A 13367-nucleotide genomic window follows, 5' to 3' on the forward strand; every position below is an offset into this window, starting at 1 on the left:
GTTCCCGTTTATATTTTTCTTTTCGTTTCTTTTGTGCTTCACAATTCCATTGTGCTTTCCATTTTTCTTCTCCCACCTCCTTCAGTTTCGCCCTCATTTCGACAATAATTCTATCGCTTTCTCTTTGTGTTTCCCGTTGGCATAAATACATATTATGAAGAAACTGCAGTTGTTCTCTGAAGCATTCCTGATAACATGGTTCATCAACCCATTCCTGAAAATCACAAATAGGTTCGCCGGGAACCTTGTATAACTGGTTCGTACAGCACCAGTAGCGGCGTCCAACTTCACCATCGTCCCAACAATTTTGCATCGAGCATTCTTTTCCACAGTTGCACTTTGGTGCACGAAGAGGTTGAGCCATTTGATGAAATATTTGCTTTTAGTAAAAAAAACCTTACTTTTAATGAAATATTTGCTTTTACTAATTTTTGAGCACACAAAATAACTATAATGATGCTGTTATTTATAGGCTGAAAAAGATGAAAACCATGTGAAAAAGCTGGTTTATTGCAGAAAAATTTAACACATAAAGCGTAGTATAGTACTACGTTTTATGGAGTTGTCTTGTCGTTCTGAAAAAGATGAAAACCATAAAAAAGCTAGTTTTAGTTATCCTTTGTGCAATGATGGTTTTAGTTATATTGTTTGTTTTTCTGTGTACTGTTATCCTTTGTGCAGTGATGGTTTTAGTTCTAGTATAGTACTATGTTTTGCAATGTTTGTGTTTCTTGTGTACTATTTAAGTAAAACTGCTGTTCAAATACAATTAAAATATAAATGTTGTTAAAAGATAATTGTTATCATTATATACATAATGCACTATTTACACAAACTAAAAACCTAAGTAAATCAGTGAGTCTCGCAGCATGTGTGCTTCAGTGCTACTGCTGGCCTGAGTCGCATCCCCTGTCGCCCGGGTACACTATCTGGATCATCATCATCAAACCGCCTCTTTATGTGAGGATGTGCAGCAGCATCGACACCACAACTGGCAGGATCGGAAGAATAGGTCGTCGGGCCGTCAACAACCTACAAAACAAATACTAAACTTAGCATGTGACAAAGTATATTTGTATTGTACGTGTTAAGTCAAAATATATTTTCCCACCGTGGTCTCGTCGACCTCCTGAATATACGCATCAGTGGTGTCCTCATCAAAGCATGTAGTGGCCTCAAAGATGGGTTGGGACGATGCCTTCATAAGAAAGTTAAAAATTAATTAATGGCAGCTCATTAAGGAAAAGAAAACAAGTTAAAATTTTAAAGTAATACAAACATACCTACGCCTGTGATAGATCCGCATCAACCGCCGGGGATGAGGCATAACTCAACCTGCACCCGACATCCACGTCCGGGGTGGGCTGATCCTCAGCTACGGCAGATGGGCATGCAAAGTACTAGTCTACATCCCCGTCGAATGTACCTGTGATCGACAATTCTCCTGACGGGGTGACCTGCGATGCTGGCAGAGATAGCTGAAGGCTGTACGAAGGCATGCTGCTGGAAGGCTCATCTTCCCGAGGTATATAACCCGGCTGATCATCTCCAAGCTCCACAACTCCAAAGTCCTCATCATGTCCCTCAACATGTGGGTCGACAGGTGCCTCAACGCCCCCTTACTGGGGACCACCTCCTCGCCGTCCCCCGCGACCCCGTGGGGCACCCCTCCCTCGTGCCCTACCCCTACCTCGTAGGACACCCCTACCCCGATGGTAGTCCTCTGGCGCCGCATACTGAGCCTCGTGGTACAACCTCGCGGCATTTCTCACCTGAAACAGGGTCCGACGAGCCAATTGTGCCACCCGCCGGCCATAGTCAACGACTGCAGGGATGTCGGTATGCTGCTGCATCTCCTGTCCTAACTGGTAGAGGTGATGATGCCCAATAGCCTGTGAAATATTTAAAATATTAATTAAATAACGTAATATCACAATTATACGATATTAATAAGCCAAAAAACATACCAGTGCCTCGTGTCTCCCGGCGTATGGTCTGTAGCGCTCGCCAAGTACATGAATGGGATTCCCGATAATCAGTCGAGTGTGACAGCGGTACCATGACGCATACATATGAATAGTGGCCTGCTGGGTAAATATAGGTGTTGGCGGAATACGGTCAGCTCGCTGCTCCTCCCAAATATGGACCTGTTGCTCTAGCCATCCCATATATATATCGTCCATCCTGGCACGGTCATCCCGCTGATAGTGTATAGCCACCCATCCAGGATCCCTCGGTATAAGCTGGGGACGGTGAAACTGGCGAAGCACACGCTCTGTGGCATGATACTCAATCATATCGAAGAGGATCATCGGGACAGAGGTGCTCCAAAGCATTCGATCGACTGAGCAATAAAAGGGCAGCTGAGCTACCAACTCGTCGCTGTATGGCGTCCAGATGAACTGTCAAATAATAACATAAAAGTGAGTATGCGCAACACAACTCAATTTAAACAAGTAAGTGTAGGTACATATCTACCTGTCCGTCCACCAGTAAATCTAGCACATCCCTGATAAGGGGAGATTATGATGAGCATCAGTCCCTCGGTAGTTCCCACGCCGGAGAATCCACCTAGAAGCTAGAGGGAGAAACGGATAAGCCTCACCAGGCGCAAGTGGTGGTAGATGTGGCTGCAACGGCATGATCCGCTGTCAGGCCCAAACCTAAGATAAAAGGTTGATGTAAAATTTATGAGTCATTTCGACCATATAGAATTCGGAGAAATGAACAGAGTATTCGAAAATGTTGTCACCAATAGGAGGGGCAGAAAACCACATATGTCCACCGTTGGGCCCATGCTCGCCTGACACATGCTCCTATATAGGTATGCGAGAACAACAGCACCCCAACTGTACTGGGGTAAACCATCCAGCTGCTGAAGATGATGGAGAAAGCGCATACTCACTTTACTCCCCGAAGTGTTCGGGAACAAGACACACCCAAAAAGCAGGAGCAACGCCAACCGCATGTACCTCTCAATGTGGAGATCCTTAGTCTCGCCGGTAATGTCTGGGTGCGAAAATGCCATATGATCTCTGATGGCTGACAAAGCAACGCGACTGCCCCCAGCGTCACCCTGAGGTCTATAACCAGTAAGATGCCCCATCATATCCAAAAACTGTGCACGCGTCATGGATCTAATGTACTGGGGCAGTGCTATGGCCTGTCCATCTACGCGCAGCCCGTACAAAACCTGAACATCCTCCAGCGTGATGGTGGCCTCTCCAGTGGGCAAGTGAAAAGTGTGCGTCTCCGGTCGCCACCGCTCTACCAAGGCCGTGATGAGAGACCAATCAAGCTGCATCCGTCCAAGCTCAAAAATCGTATACAAGCCCGTAGCCTGTAGGCGCGCGACTACACGGGCATGGAAAGGATGCTCCCCGATGAACTCCCACAAATCGTCAGGTCTCCTAGGGCGGAGAGGCTGCATCGATAGCTATCCCTCTCATACAAAGGAGGACCTATGGTCGCCCTGCAAAACTAGTAGCTGATCCTCGACAGGTCCGGAATGGTAGCACCGAGTTATCCTTAATTATTATGCGTGTCAATTTCAACATTTTTAGAATTGTGTCTGTTAGCTTAATAAATTAAATAATTAATTATGTTTACAATTGGACTGAATAATTATGTATGGGTTCCAGGCTCATTTTTTGAGGCCCGGTAGCACCGAGTTATCCTTAATTATTATGCGTGTCAATTTCAACATTTTTAGAATTGTGTCTGTTAGCTTAATAAATTAAATAATTAATTATGTTTACAATTGGACTGAATAATTATGTATGGGTTCCAGGCTCATTTTTTGAGGCCCGGTAGCACCGAGTTATCCTTAATTATTATTCATGTCAATTTTAATATTTTTAGAATTGTGTGTGCTAGCTTAATAAATTAAATAATTAATTATGTTTACAATTGGACTGAATAATTGTGTATGGGTTCCAGGCTCGATTTTTTAGGCCCGGTAGCACCGAGTTATCCTTAATTATTATGCGTGTCAATTTTAACATTTTTAGAATTGTGTGTGCTAGCTTAATAAATTAAATAATTAATTATGTTTAAAATTGGACTGAATAATTATGTATGGGTTCCAGGCTCGATATTTGAGTTAATTTTACAACATATAGGAATTTGTTACTTTTGTAAGTTTATTGTTATAAATTAAATAATTAATTTTGTAAAGTGTAATTGGATAGAGTTTGCAGTTACTACATACTTAAACTACATAGACTTCTACATTTTACTACGCTAAAAGACTCTACATTTTACTACGCTAAAAGGCTCTATATTTTACAACACTAACAGGCTCTATATTTTATTACACTAAAAGGCTCTATATTTTACTACGCTAAAAGGCTATTTATTTTAATACGCTAAAAGGTCACCATTACATATAAAAACAAATAACATAAAATACAAATATGAACAACAAACAAAATAAATAATATTAATTTTTTAACAATACAAATAATTTATCAAATTTTAATAATTTTTTGTACCAAAGCTAATAAATCAATCCGGGTATAAATAAGATACAAATTTAAACACAAACATAACACAAATTAACATAGAAACACATTAAACAATACAAATATGCATGTACTATACGAGTTTCGACATAAACAAAATTGAAATACCTCGATTTAAGTTTTATGAATTTGATTGAAATCGAATTTTTGCACCCGAAAGAAGGAATCCAAAGCTTGTCTTGTATGTGGGACCTACACTCCTTGCTCTTTAGGTGACGGGTGGGGCCCAAATATTTTTTTTTGAAGTTTGACGCGGGGGGAGGGGGGTACCAGCAGAATCGAAGGTGTTTGGTTTTCATCGGTTCAGTGGTCCAAGGAAGAAGAAGGGGCTATATTTTATTGAAGCTGTTCGCAGTAAATGCAGTATAATACTGCGAACAATATAATAAAATATAGGCCCAGCAGTATAGTACTGCGAATTACAAAAAAAAATAATTTTTTAAGTAAAACGCAGTACTATACTGCGAATTACTTTAACGACAAAATTTCCGTTAAAGTAATTCGCAGTATAATACTGCGTTTTACTCATTTATGTAACTTTTTTTTAAAGTAATAAAAAAGTATTTTTTGTCCAAAAAATGATTAAAAAGGTTTCGGACTCCAAAAACTAACAAGGTGAGAAAATAGCCATTCTATGACTACTTAATGAATGGACGTGAGATTATTCGTTACCGAAAATTGTTAAGAGTTAGAATGCCATATCATATGATTTAGTGTCATCAGCGGCTTTCCAGCCATGTCCCATGACTCCTTAAACGTGTCCCATGACATACTAGCAAGCCTCCAAACGCCCAGCGTCATAGACAACCCCGCAGACTTGGCTGTGCCAAGTGACAAGCGTGCATGTGCCTCTGTCACTCCACTGATAGCCCTCGCCAGCGCCCAGCTGCATACAGATGCCAACAGCGCCGCGCGCGCAGACCATGATGCCAAAGACAAGGTTGCTGACAACAGACCTTTTTCTACCTTGTAGAAAACTAAGTCCATTTTATTGTAAATATAGAGTGTTTTTATTTCAAGTACTTCTATTATGTTCCTACAGCTTAGTTAGGTCAAGTCTTGTAACTTTGGTTTATTTTTTTAAGCATTATTAAGGGGATCAAGTAATCAAACTTTCTAGCAAGAAAACAATTCTCTGTGCTGGTGTCTCTCCCCCTCGACACCATATTTTTTTATGTAATAGCTTTCATTAATGCAATCAAGCTTTCTTTCATTCTCAATTCTCATTTATGTTCTCTCAATTGCTCTTGACATTGCTTTTCCCGTATGACACTAACAATACATCTAGTTTACGGAGGGGACCTCAGTTAGCAGATAATAATTGAATGACATCAGTTTCTTAGCCTTACGTGGCCCTTCCAAGGAATCTCAGGAAAGTGCCGCATAACAGTTGGTATCAGAGCCTAGGCTCGGCATCAGACGAGGGAACACATTGCCAAAGACCATCATTTTTGACTATGGTAAATCATGGGAACCGCATTGCGGCCCTTGAAGAGACGGTTGACGTATTACGACCCATCGTGGATGCGGTGCTTGAACTAAGAACCAACCTAGTGCAAACGTTGGACGACTTGGACCGCAGAGTGCTCCAAGCCGAAGTTGACATAGAAGACATCAGTCGTGACTCTGAAGAAGACCGACAAATGGTAGTAACAAAGGCAACCAAAATTTTTGGTAAATTTGAGGGCCTCCAACAAGAGCATGCCGAAGATTTAGCCTACAGGGCACAAGAGGCAGACATGGTAACTGCCATGCAACAAACTATAGACAACTTGACAGGCAAACTCAATGTTGTCAATGCTACTTTACATGGCCTGCTTCGAGGAGGTAGAAACCAAATCGGGGGTGCTGTGAACCTCGCCCCCGTGGCACAAAAATTGAAAATTCCTGAGCCAAAGCCATACAGTGGAGATCGAAATGCCAAAGAAGTGGAAACTTCATCTTTGACATAGATCAATACTTCGATGTCATAGGGGGCCTAGAAGAAGCTAATAAGGTAGAAATTGTTGCCATACATCTTTAGGATGATGCTAAACTCTGGTGGCGGGTGAAGTACGATGCCAACAAGGCTAGTGAAGATGCTCTCAAGACATGGGCAAAACTAAAGGCAGCCATACGCCTACAGTTCTTCCCCGAAAATGTTGAGTATAATGCAAGGAGAAAGCTACGGGAGCTCCGCCAAACCAAATCAGTGCGGGGTTACGTGCGAGAATTCTCCGCGCTCATGCTAAACATACATGACATGGGGGACACAGACAAGCTCTTCACATTCCTGGAAGGGTTGAAACCTTATGACTGTATGGAGCTACAAAGACAAAAGGTAGACACTTTACCCAAGGCGATCCAAGCAACGGAGTGCCTTGGGGACTATCAAGTGGAAGCTCGGAAGGATAGGTTTCAACAACCTGCCTAAGGGGGATACAAAGGGGGCCATCCTAGAACTGGTGGCCCTAGCAATAGTGGAGGAGATCGGAGTGCAACCAAATCTAAGGCTCCCTCCTTAGGCAGTACTAGCACTGCATCTAACAACAATGATTGGGGGAGGAAACCCCCTTCAGGATGTCGTCAGTGCGGCAGACCACATTGGAATAATGAATGCCCACATGCACAGATGAATTCCCATCAAGCTTTTGATTATAAGACAGATGATGACGCAGATGATGCAGACCAGACCGAACCACTAAGTGCCTTCAATGCAATTGTTGGATCTATTTCTGAGGCCTTAGCGGGAACCACTTCTGGTATCCATAAGAAGAATGACCCTTGCCCAATCACTAAGAAAAGGAAAAAGAAGGCGAATGATAGGACTCCTCTTAAACAAGAGAGGATCTTAATGTCTTTCGAGATGAAGGTAAATGGTAAGTCCATTCGGGCGATTATAGACACGGGTGCTACCCACAACTACTTAGCCTCGACTTAGATGGAGCTCCTTGGTCTAGTTGTAGGAAAGGGAAGAGGACGTGTCAAAGTTATCAACTCACCTCTTCAGCCAGTGGGTGGAATAGCCAAAGAAGTACCAATGAAGTTTGGCCCTTATGAAGGAAAATTCAACCCGCGCGTGGTGATCATAGATGACTTCGAGTTGATAGTTGGGTTGGAATTCCTGAGGCAAACTAACACCATGACTGTACCGTATGTTGACATGCTACTGATGATGGGAACAAACGGGTCCAAGCCCTGCATTATCCTGTGCATGCCCATGAAGATGGCCGCTAAGAACATCTCGGCCTTGTAGTTGAAGAAGGGGGTCAAAAGACATAAACCTACGTTCCTGGCTCCCCTTTGTATTGAAGATATAGAATGCCCTCCTTGATTTGGCCAAGCCATTTGAGGTACAAATGGATGCCTCCGACTATGTCCTTGGCGGAGTCTTGCTACAAGAACGACATCCTGTAGCGTATGAGAGCCGGAAGCTGAAGGATGTAGAGCGGTGCTATGCCGCCTACGAGAAAGAATTATTGGCTGTCGTTCATCACTTACGCCTTTGGAGGCACTATCTGCTGCGAACCTCATTGGCGTTATCCCGACTATGTCCTTGGCGTTATCCTGACTGATGATGGGAACAAACGGGTCCAAGCCCTGCATTATCCCGTGCATACCCATGAAGATGGCCGTTAAGAACATCTCGGCCTTGTAGTTGAAAAAGGGGGTCAAAAGATATGAACCTACATTCCTGGCTCCCCTTTGTATTGAAGATATAGAATGCCCTCCTTGATTTGGCCAAGCCATTTGAGGTACAAACGGATACCTCCGACTATGTCCTTGGCGGAGTCTTGCTACAAGAACGACATCCTGTAGCGTATGAGAGCCGGAAGTTGAAGGATGTAGAGCGGTGCTATGCCGCCTGCGAGAAAGAATTATTGACTGTCGTTCATCGCTTACGCCTTTGGAGGCACTATTTGCTGCGAACCTCGTTCGTGGTCAAGACAATCAACACATCTGTTAGCCATTTCATAACCCAGTCGAAGCTGAATGGTCGACATGCCAGGTGGTAGGAACTCCTAGTGGAATTTCACTTCAACTTGGAGTACCGAAGTGGGAAGACTAATCATGTTGCTGATGCGCTCAGTCGGAGAGCTGATCTAGCATCGGTGTGCCTACTCGCCACCCTAAGGGGGAGCTGACCTAATTTATACCATGAAGTTCACAGATTTAAGGTTAAAAATCAATGGGTGATTATGGAAATACATCACAATTAGTTAAAAAGTACTAACCAATGAAGTTATGATGAAAATCTCTCCAGTCGGAGCTTTAGTTTTTAAAAATGGTGAAGAACAATAAAATCGTGACTTTCAGCTTTTATTTAATAGGGTGTCAGTGTTCTTAGCGTTCGCGAAGCACCTGTTGCATTCGTGAAGCTCACAAACTTGCTCTCTACCTCAAATAATCAAAATAACATCAAACAACAAGAATCGATCTTTAAAACTCAATGATTTCAACTTGAAAACTTATTTTTCACAATCTTTCACAAAATACGTCGAAACGCGCTCGGATCACCTCGGACCCCAACCAAACGTGTGTAAAAGTCCAAAAACATCATAAGAATCTACCGAAATTATCAAAATATTGATCTGAGGTCGTTTACCACAAACATTAACTATGGTCAACTCTATCCTCATTTTAGGTCAAAAATCACATTTTTTTTAAATTTCACGTAAAAACTTTCTGAAAATAACACGGATCACGCACGCAAGTCATATAACATTTAATGAAGCTATGAGAGGTTTTGGAATACAGAAATGAAGGTTAGTACTCAAAACGACCTATTGGATCGTTACATATACCAGTTGGCATGATTTTATATTTGTTCAATTCTTTACCATATTTTACTAGATTAACATGCCTTTTTTATCCACAATCGACATATCTGTTAATCTAGTAAAATATGGTAAAGAATTGAACAAATATAAAATCATGAAAGCTAACTGATTGGAATAATTTTTTGGTGTTGCGTTAAAAAGTGTTCTTTCAATTTATGATTTTACTTTCGATCAAAGCACCCCAAATATGCTGTAAATGAACTCAAATTTGAAATTAAAGCCTCCAAATGCCAACATATATGTCCCCAGTCACCGGCTTAGTCAAATAACATCAAATCAAGAAGATCTACTTTGTCGTTATCAATATTTTCTAAGGACCAATAATATAATTTTAAGATTTTTAGAAGAAAATAACTAAATTAGTAATTGAACTAAAATTTAAGCACAAATTATCAATATTGAGACGATTTTAACAATAGTCGATTATTAATTTCTAGTTTTTACCCTAAACAAGAATCTCAAGTTTTTAATGTTGAATAACTAGTGTGTTCTTGGTGAAAAAAAGAATCTATATTTGCAGCAAAAACGAGGATAAGTTTTAGCGAGCAGTCCCTTAAGAGGACAATCAGTGCAATTTTGTGCAAGTATTTGACTTATTGTAGGCCTAGGAAATGGGCTTAAATAGCCCACAAGGATATTTGCATGTGAAAAAGCGAGTCGATTATCCAATACAGGTCTTGTTGGGCACGCTGCCCCTAGGATCTTGCATATCTACTCTTACATTCATAGCTTATGCTTCTTCAAGGCTATAAGAATTTTCTTTTTCAAAAAAAATATTTTTTAAAAAGAAAATTGAAGTGTTTGGCGGCCAATCTTTTAGAAGGAAAAAAAGTGTCCTAACTTATGCTTCTTGCCAAAAGTACTTTTGAAAAAAACACTAATAAAAATAAGTTAAGTTAGAAGCTTGGCCAAACAGACTATCAATCTTCACTCTTCAGGCACGTTTCTATGCGTCTTGGTAATTGTAGCTAAGTGAATCCTACTATAAGTCTATAAGTCCTGCCACAATTTACGTTATTCCCTCCGATCCAATATAAGTGATTTTTTAGTTGTTTTCGCACATATTAAAAAATTTACCTTTTAACATTAATTAACAATGAAATTGACCATAGTAACCTTTATTATCTCTTCACATAAATACTCCTAACACATAGTCCAACATTATTTACTCCAAGGACAATGTAGGAAAAAATAATTAATTCATTCTTGAAATCTGGAAAAATCACTTATTTTGGACCACAAAAATAAGGTAAAAAAATCACTTATTTTGGACCGAAGTGGAGTAGTGGATAATTTCGTTGCAAGTAAATTGTACTCCATTTAAAAATTATATAGAGATGATAATGGTTAGAAAATGTAATATTCGACCCTCTGTTCTATAGTAGTACTACTAGCTTTAGAATTTCTATTAGTAAAACAAATCTCCATCTTACACGTCTCACGCAAAAGGACAGAGATTAAACCCCTCTCCACTCCTCTGCAAGAATGGCCAACAACTTTATCAGCGAGCTCGAAATCACTCGTCCGAAGAAGATAGAGTCTCCACACGAGTGATTTCATGTGGGCGGCGCGGGGTAGGTGCTGGCTTGGAGATGGTAGTGGGGCGGGGCGGGGCGGGGATTAAACCCGCAAAATTTTTAACCCGTCCCACCCGCCCTGCTGAATTTTTTTTGTTTTCAACCCGCCCCACCTGGTACCTGTAAAACCCGCCCCGTCCCGCATGAGTTTTATTTTTCTTTTTTCTTTTATTTTATTATTTAACTAAAATAAATAAGTTAAACAATTTATTATCCTGTAAAGTGGAGAGGTTATTATTTACATTACTCAAGCAATTTGATATTTTTTTATTTTTCTTTGTGTTTGCTTCTCCAGAAAAATATCCCATTTGAATTCAGAAGGAAAAATGTTTCAAAGTTATAATTTAGATGATATTTTAATCAAATGTACTCAATCCTTCCTCGTTAATTTTTATTGACCCGATTTGTATTTACAAAGTCAACAACTCTCTTCTTGTTTCTTTTTTAATTTTTTTTTGATAGTATACCATTTCAATTATTTTCTAGTCATAATTCGGAAAATTGGTTGTTAATAGTGTCTTCTGTAATTGGAAACTATATACTAATCTATATTTATTTATATAAAAATATAAAGTTGGGAATAAAAAAATGATGTGGCATGATATGACAATATATCTTTTCTCTCAAAATTTTCAACTTTTTTCTTATTTTCTGTCAAAAACTGCCAAAAATATATCTCTATCCTCGTTATTACTTCATTTATTTCTATTCATCAAATTTCACTTAATCTCTCTTTCTTCCGTTTTCTTCATCCTCAATCTACATTATTTCCTTTTCCTCAAATCCCTCTTTCTTTCTTACTTTTCATACCTTTTATTTTTGCTCATTATTACTCTATTTATTTCTTTTCTACAAATCCATCTCTCTTCCTTCTATGATTTCATTATCTTAGAATGTGTTTTTTCTAATCTCTGTAAAATCCAAAGCCCTTAAGATAGGCCAATGTTTGAGAATAAGTCAGTGTCAGAGAAACCTTCCGGCAATAAAACTTTAGCAGAGAAGAAGCCGAATGTGAAGATGCATCTTAAAGATTAATTTTTTATCGCTGCCACCAACCTTTTGCCTCCTCCCCCGCCCTTTTTTTTTTCTTTTTTTTTTTTTTTGCTTTCTACGTTTTCAGTTTTCCTATTCTCATTGAGGTTAGCTAGAAGTATTATGCTTTGTGTTTGAGGTCTTTTTCTCCTTGAACTATGTTAGCCTCTGGTGTTATATCTATTGTAATTTCATTCTTTAGTTCTTTTAGGTTTGGTTGTCTTTGAAGGTTAATTTTGTTGGATTTGGATTATTTAATTTTGAAGATATTGTTAGAGCTGTTTCAAAATTAGCATTCTGACGGGAGTTTTGATTGAGCTGAATTTTCTTGCGAGGAAATACAAAATAGGCTTCACGTACAAGTCTAATTTCGCAAGAAATAGAAAGGAATATCAAATATTTTCTTGTTTTCCTCCTTTTTCTTTTTTCTTTCCCGTCTCTTTTCTTGCTTGATTTTTTATTTAGTGAGCGAAACTTTTGTCTCTATAAAAAAAAAAATGAGGAATGTATAGTTATAGTAAAACCTTCTGATGAATGGGATGTGAAGAATTTAAAATATGTTTATCATGACTTCTATTAGCACTAGCTAAAAGATAGAAACAGTTTTAATTGATATCACAATATTGTGATAACATTCTAACCTTTTGGAGTGTAATAAAGAATAATAGAATAGTGAAACTAAAAATTACAACACGAATTTTTTTGTTCGATTCCGTCTTAACATGAAAATTTGGCATTGTTTGTTCTTTTACTCTTTTCTACTTTGATAAATTTTGTTTTCCTAAAAAGAACTTTGAGATTTTTTTAGTTCAATTATGTCTTTGAACACGCAAATTTGGCATTGTTTGTTTTTATATATTTTTTCCTACTTTGATTAATTCGTTTTTCTACTTTGATTAATGTCATTTTTCTTTTATAGATCTTATACTACATGTATAAAAATTCAAGTTCAATTAAAGAAATAAAATTAAATAGAAACTAAATATCCACCTAAAATCATTTATTCGATAGCATATAAATTTATTTATAAAAATATATAATGGAATTGCTATTTGAGAAATTCAACCAAACTTATCTGCTACAGTGCGATTAATACAATTCTAAAATTAGCAGAAGATAATTTCCTTTGCATTATATCATCCTAGAATTAAAAGAACTAAAGTACAATATTAAAAGAAAACTCTAATCTAAATCTAACCCTTTGTAACTGGAGAATTTTTTTTAGAGCAAATTGATGAGTAAAATATTCAAATTAAATTGATTACAACGAGATGTAATATTAATAGAAACTCTACTTTTCTTTCCTCTCATTAAACTTTTGATTTTCCCTTTTTTATTTTTGGTAATGACCATTTTTCTTTATTTTCTCTCCAACCAATCAATTTTTTTGTTATTACTTTCAGGGAATAAATGTA

Source organism: Nicotiana sylvestris, chromosome 4 (assembly GCF_000393655.2).
Source record: "Nicotiana sylvestris chromosome 4, ASM39365v2, whole genome shotgun sequence".
Lineage (NCBI taxonomy): Eukaryota > Viridiplantae > Streptophyta > Magnoliopsida > Solanales > Solanaceae > Nicotiana > Nicotiana sylvestris.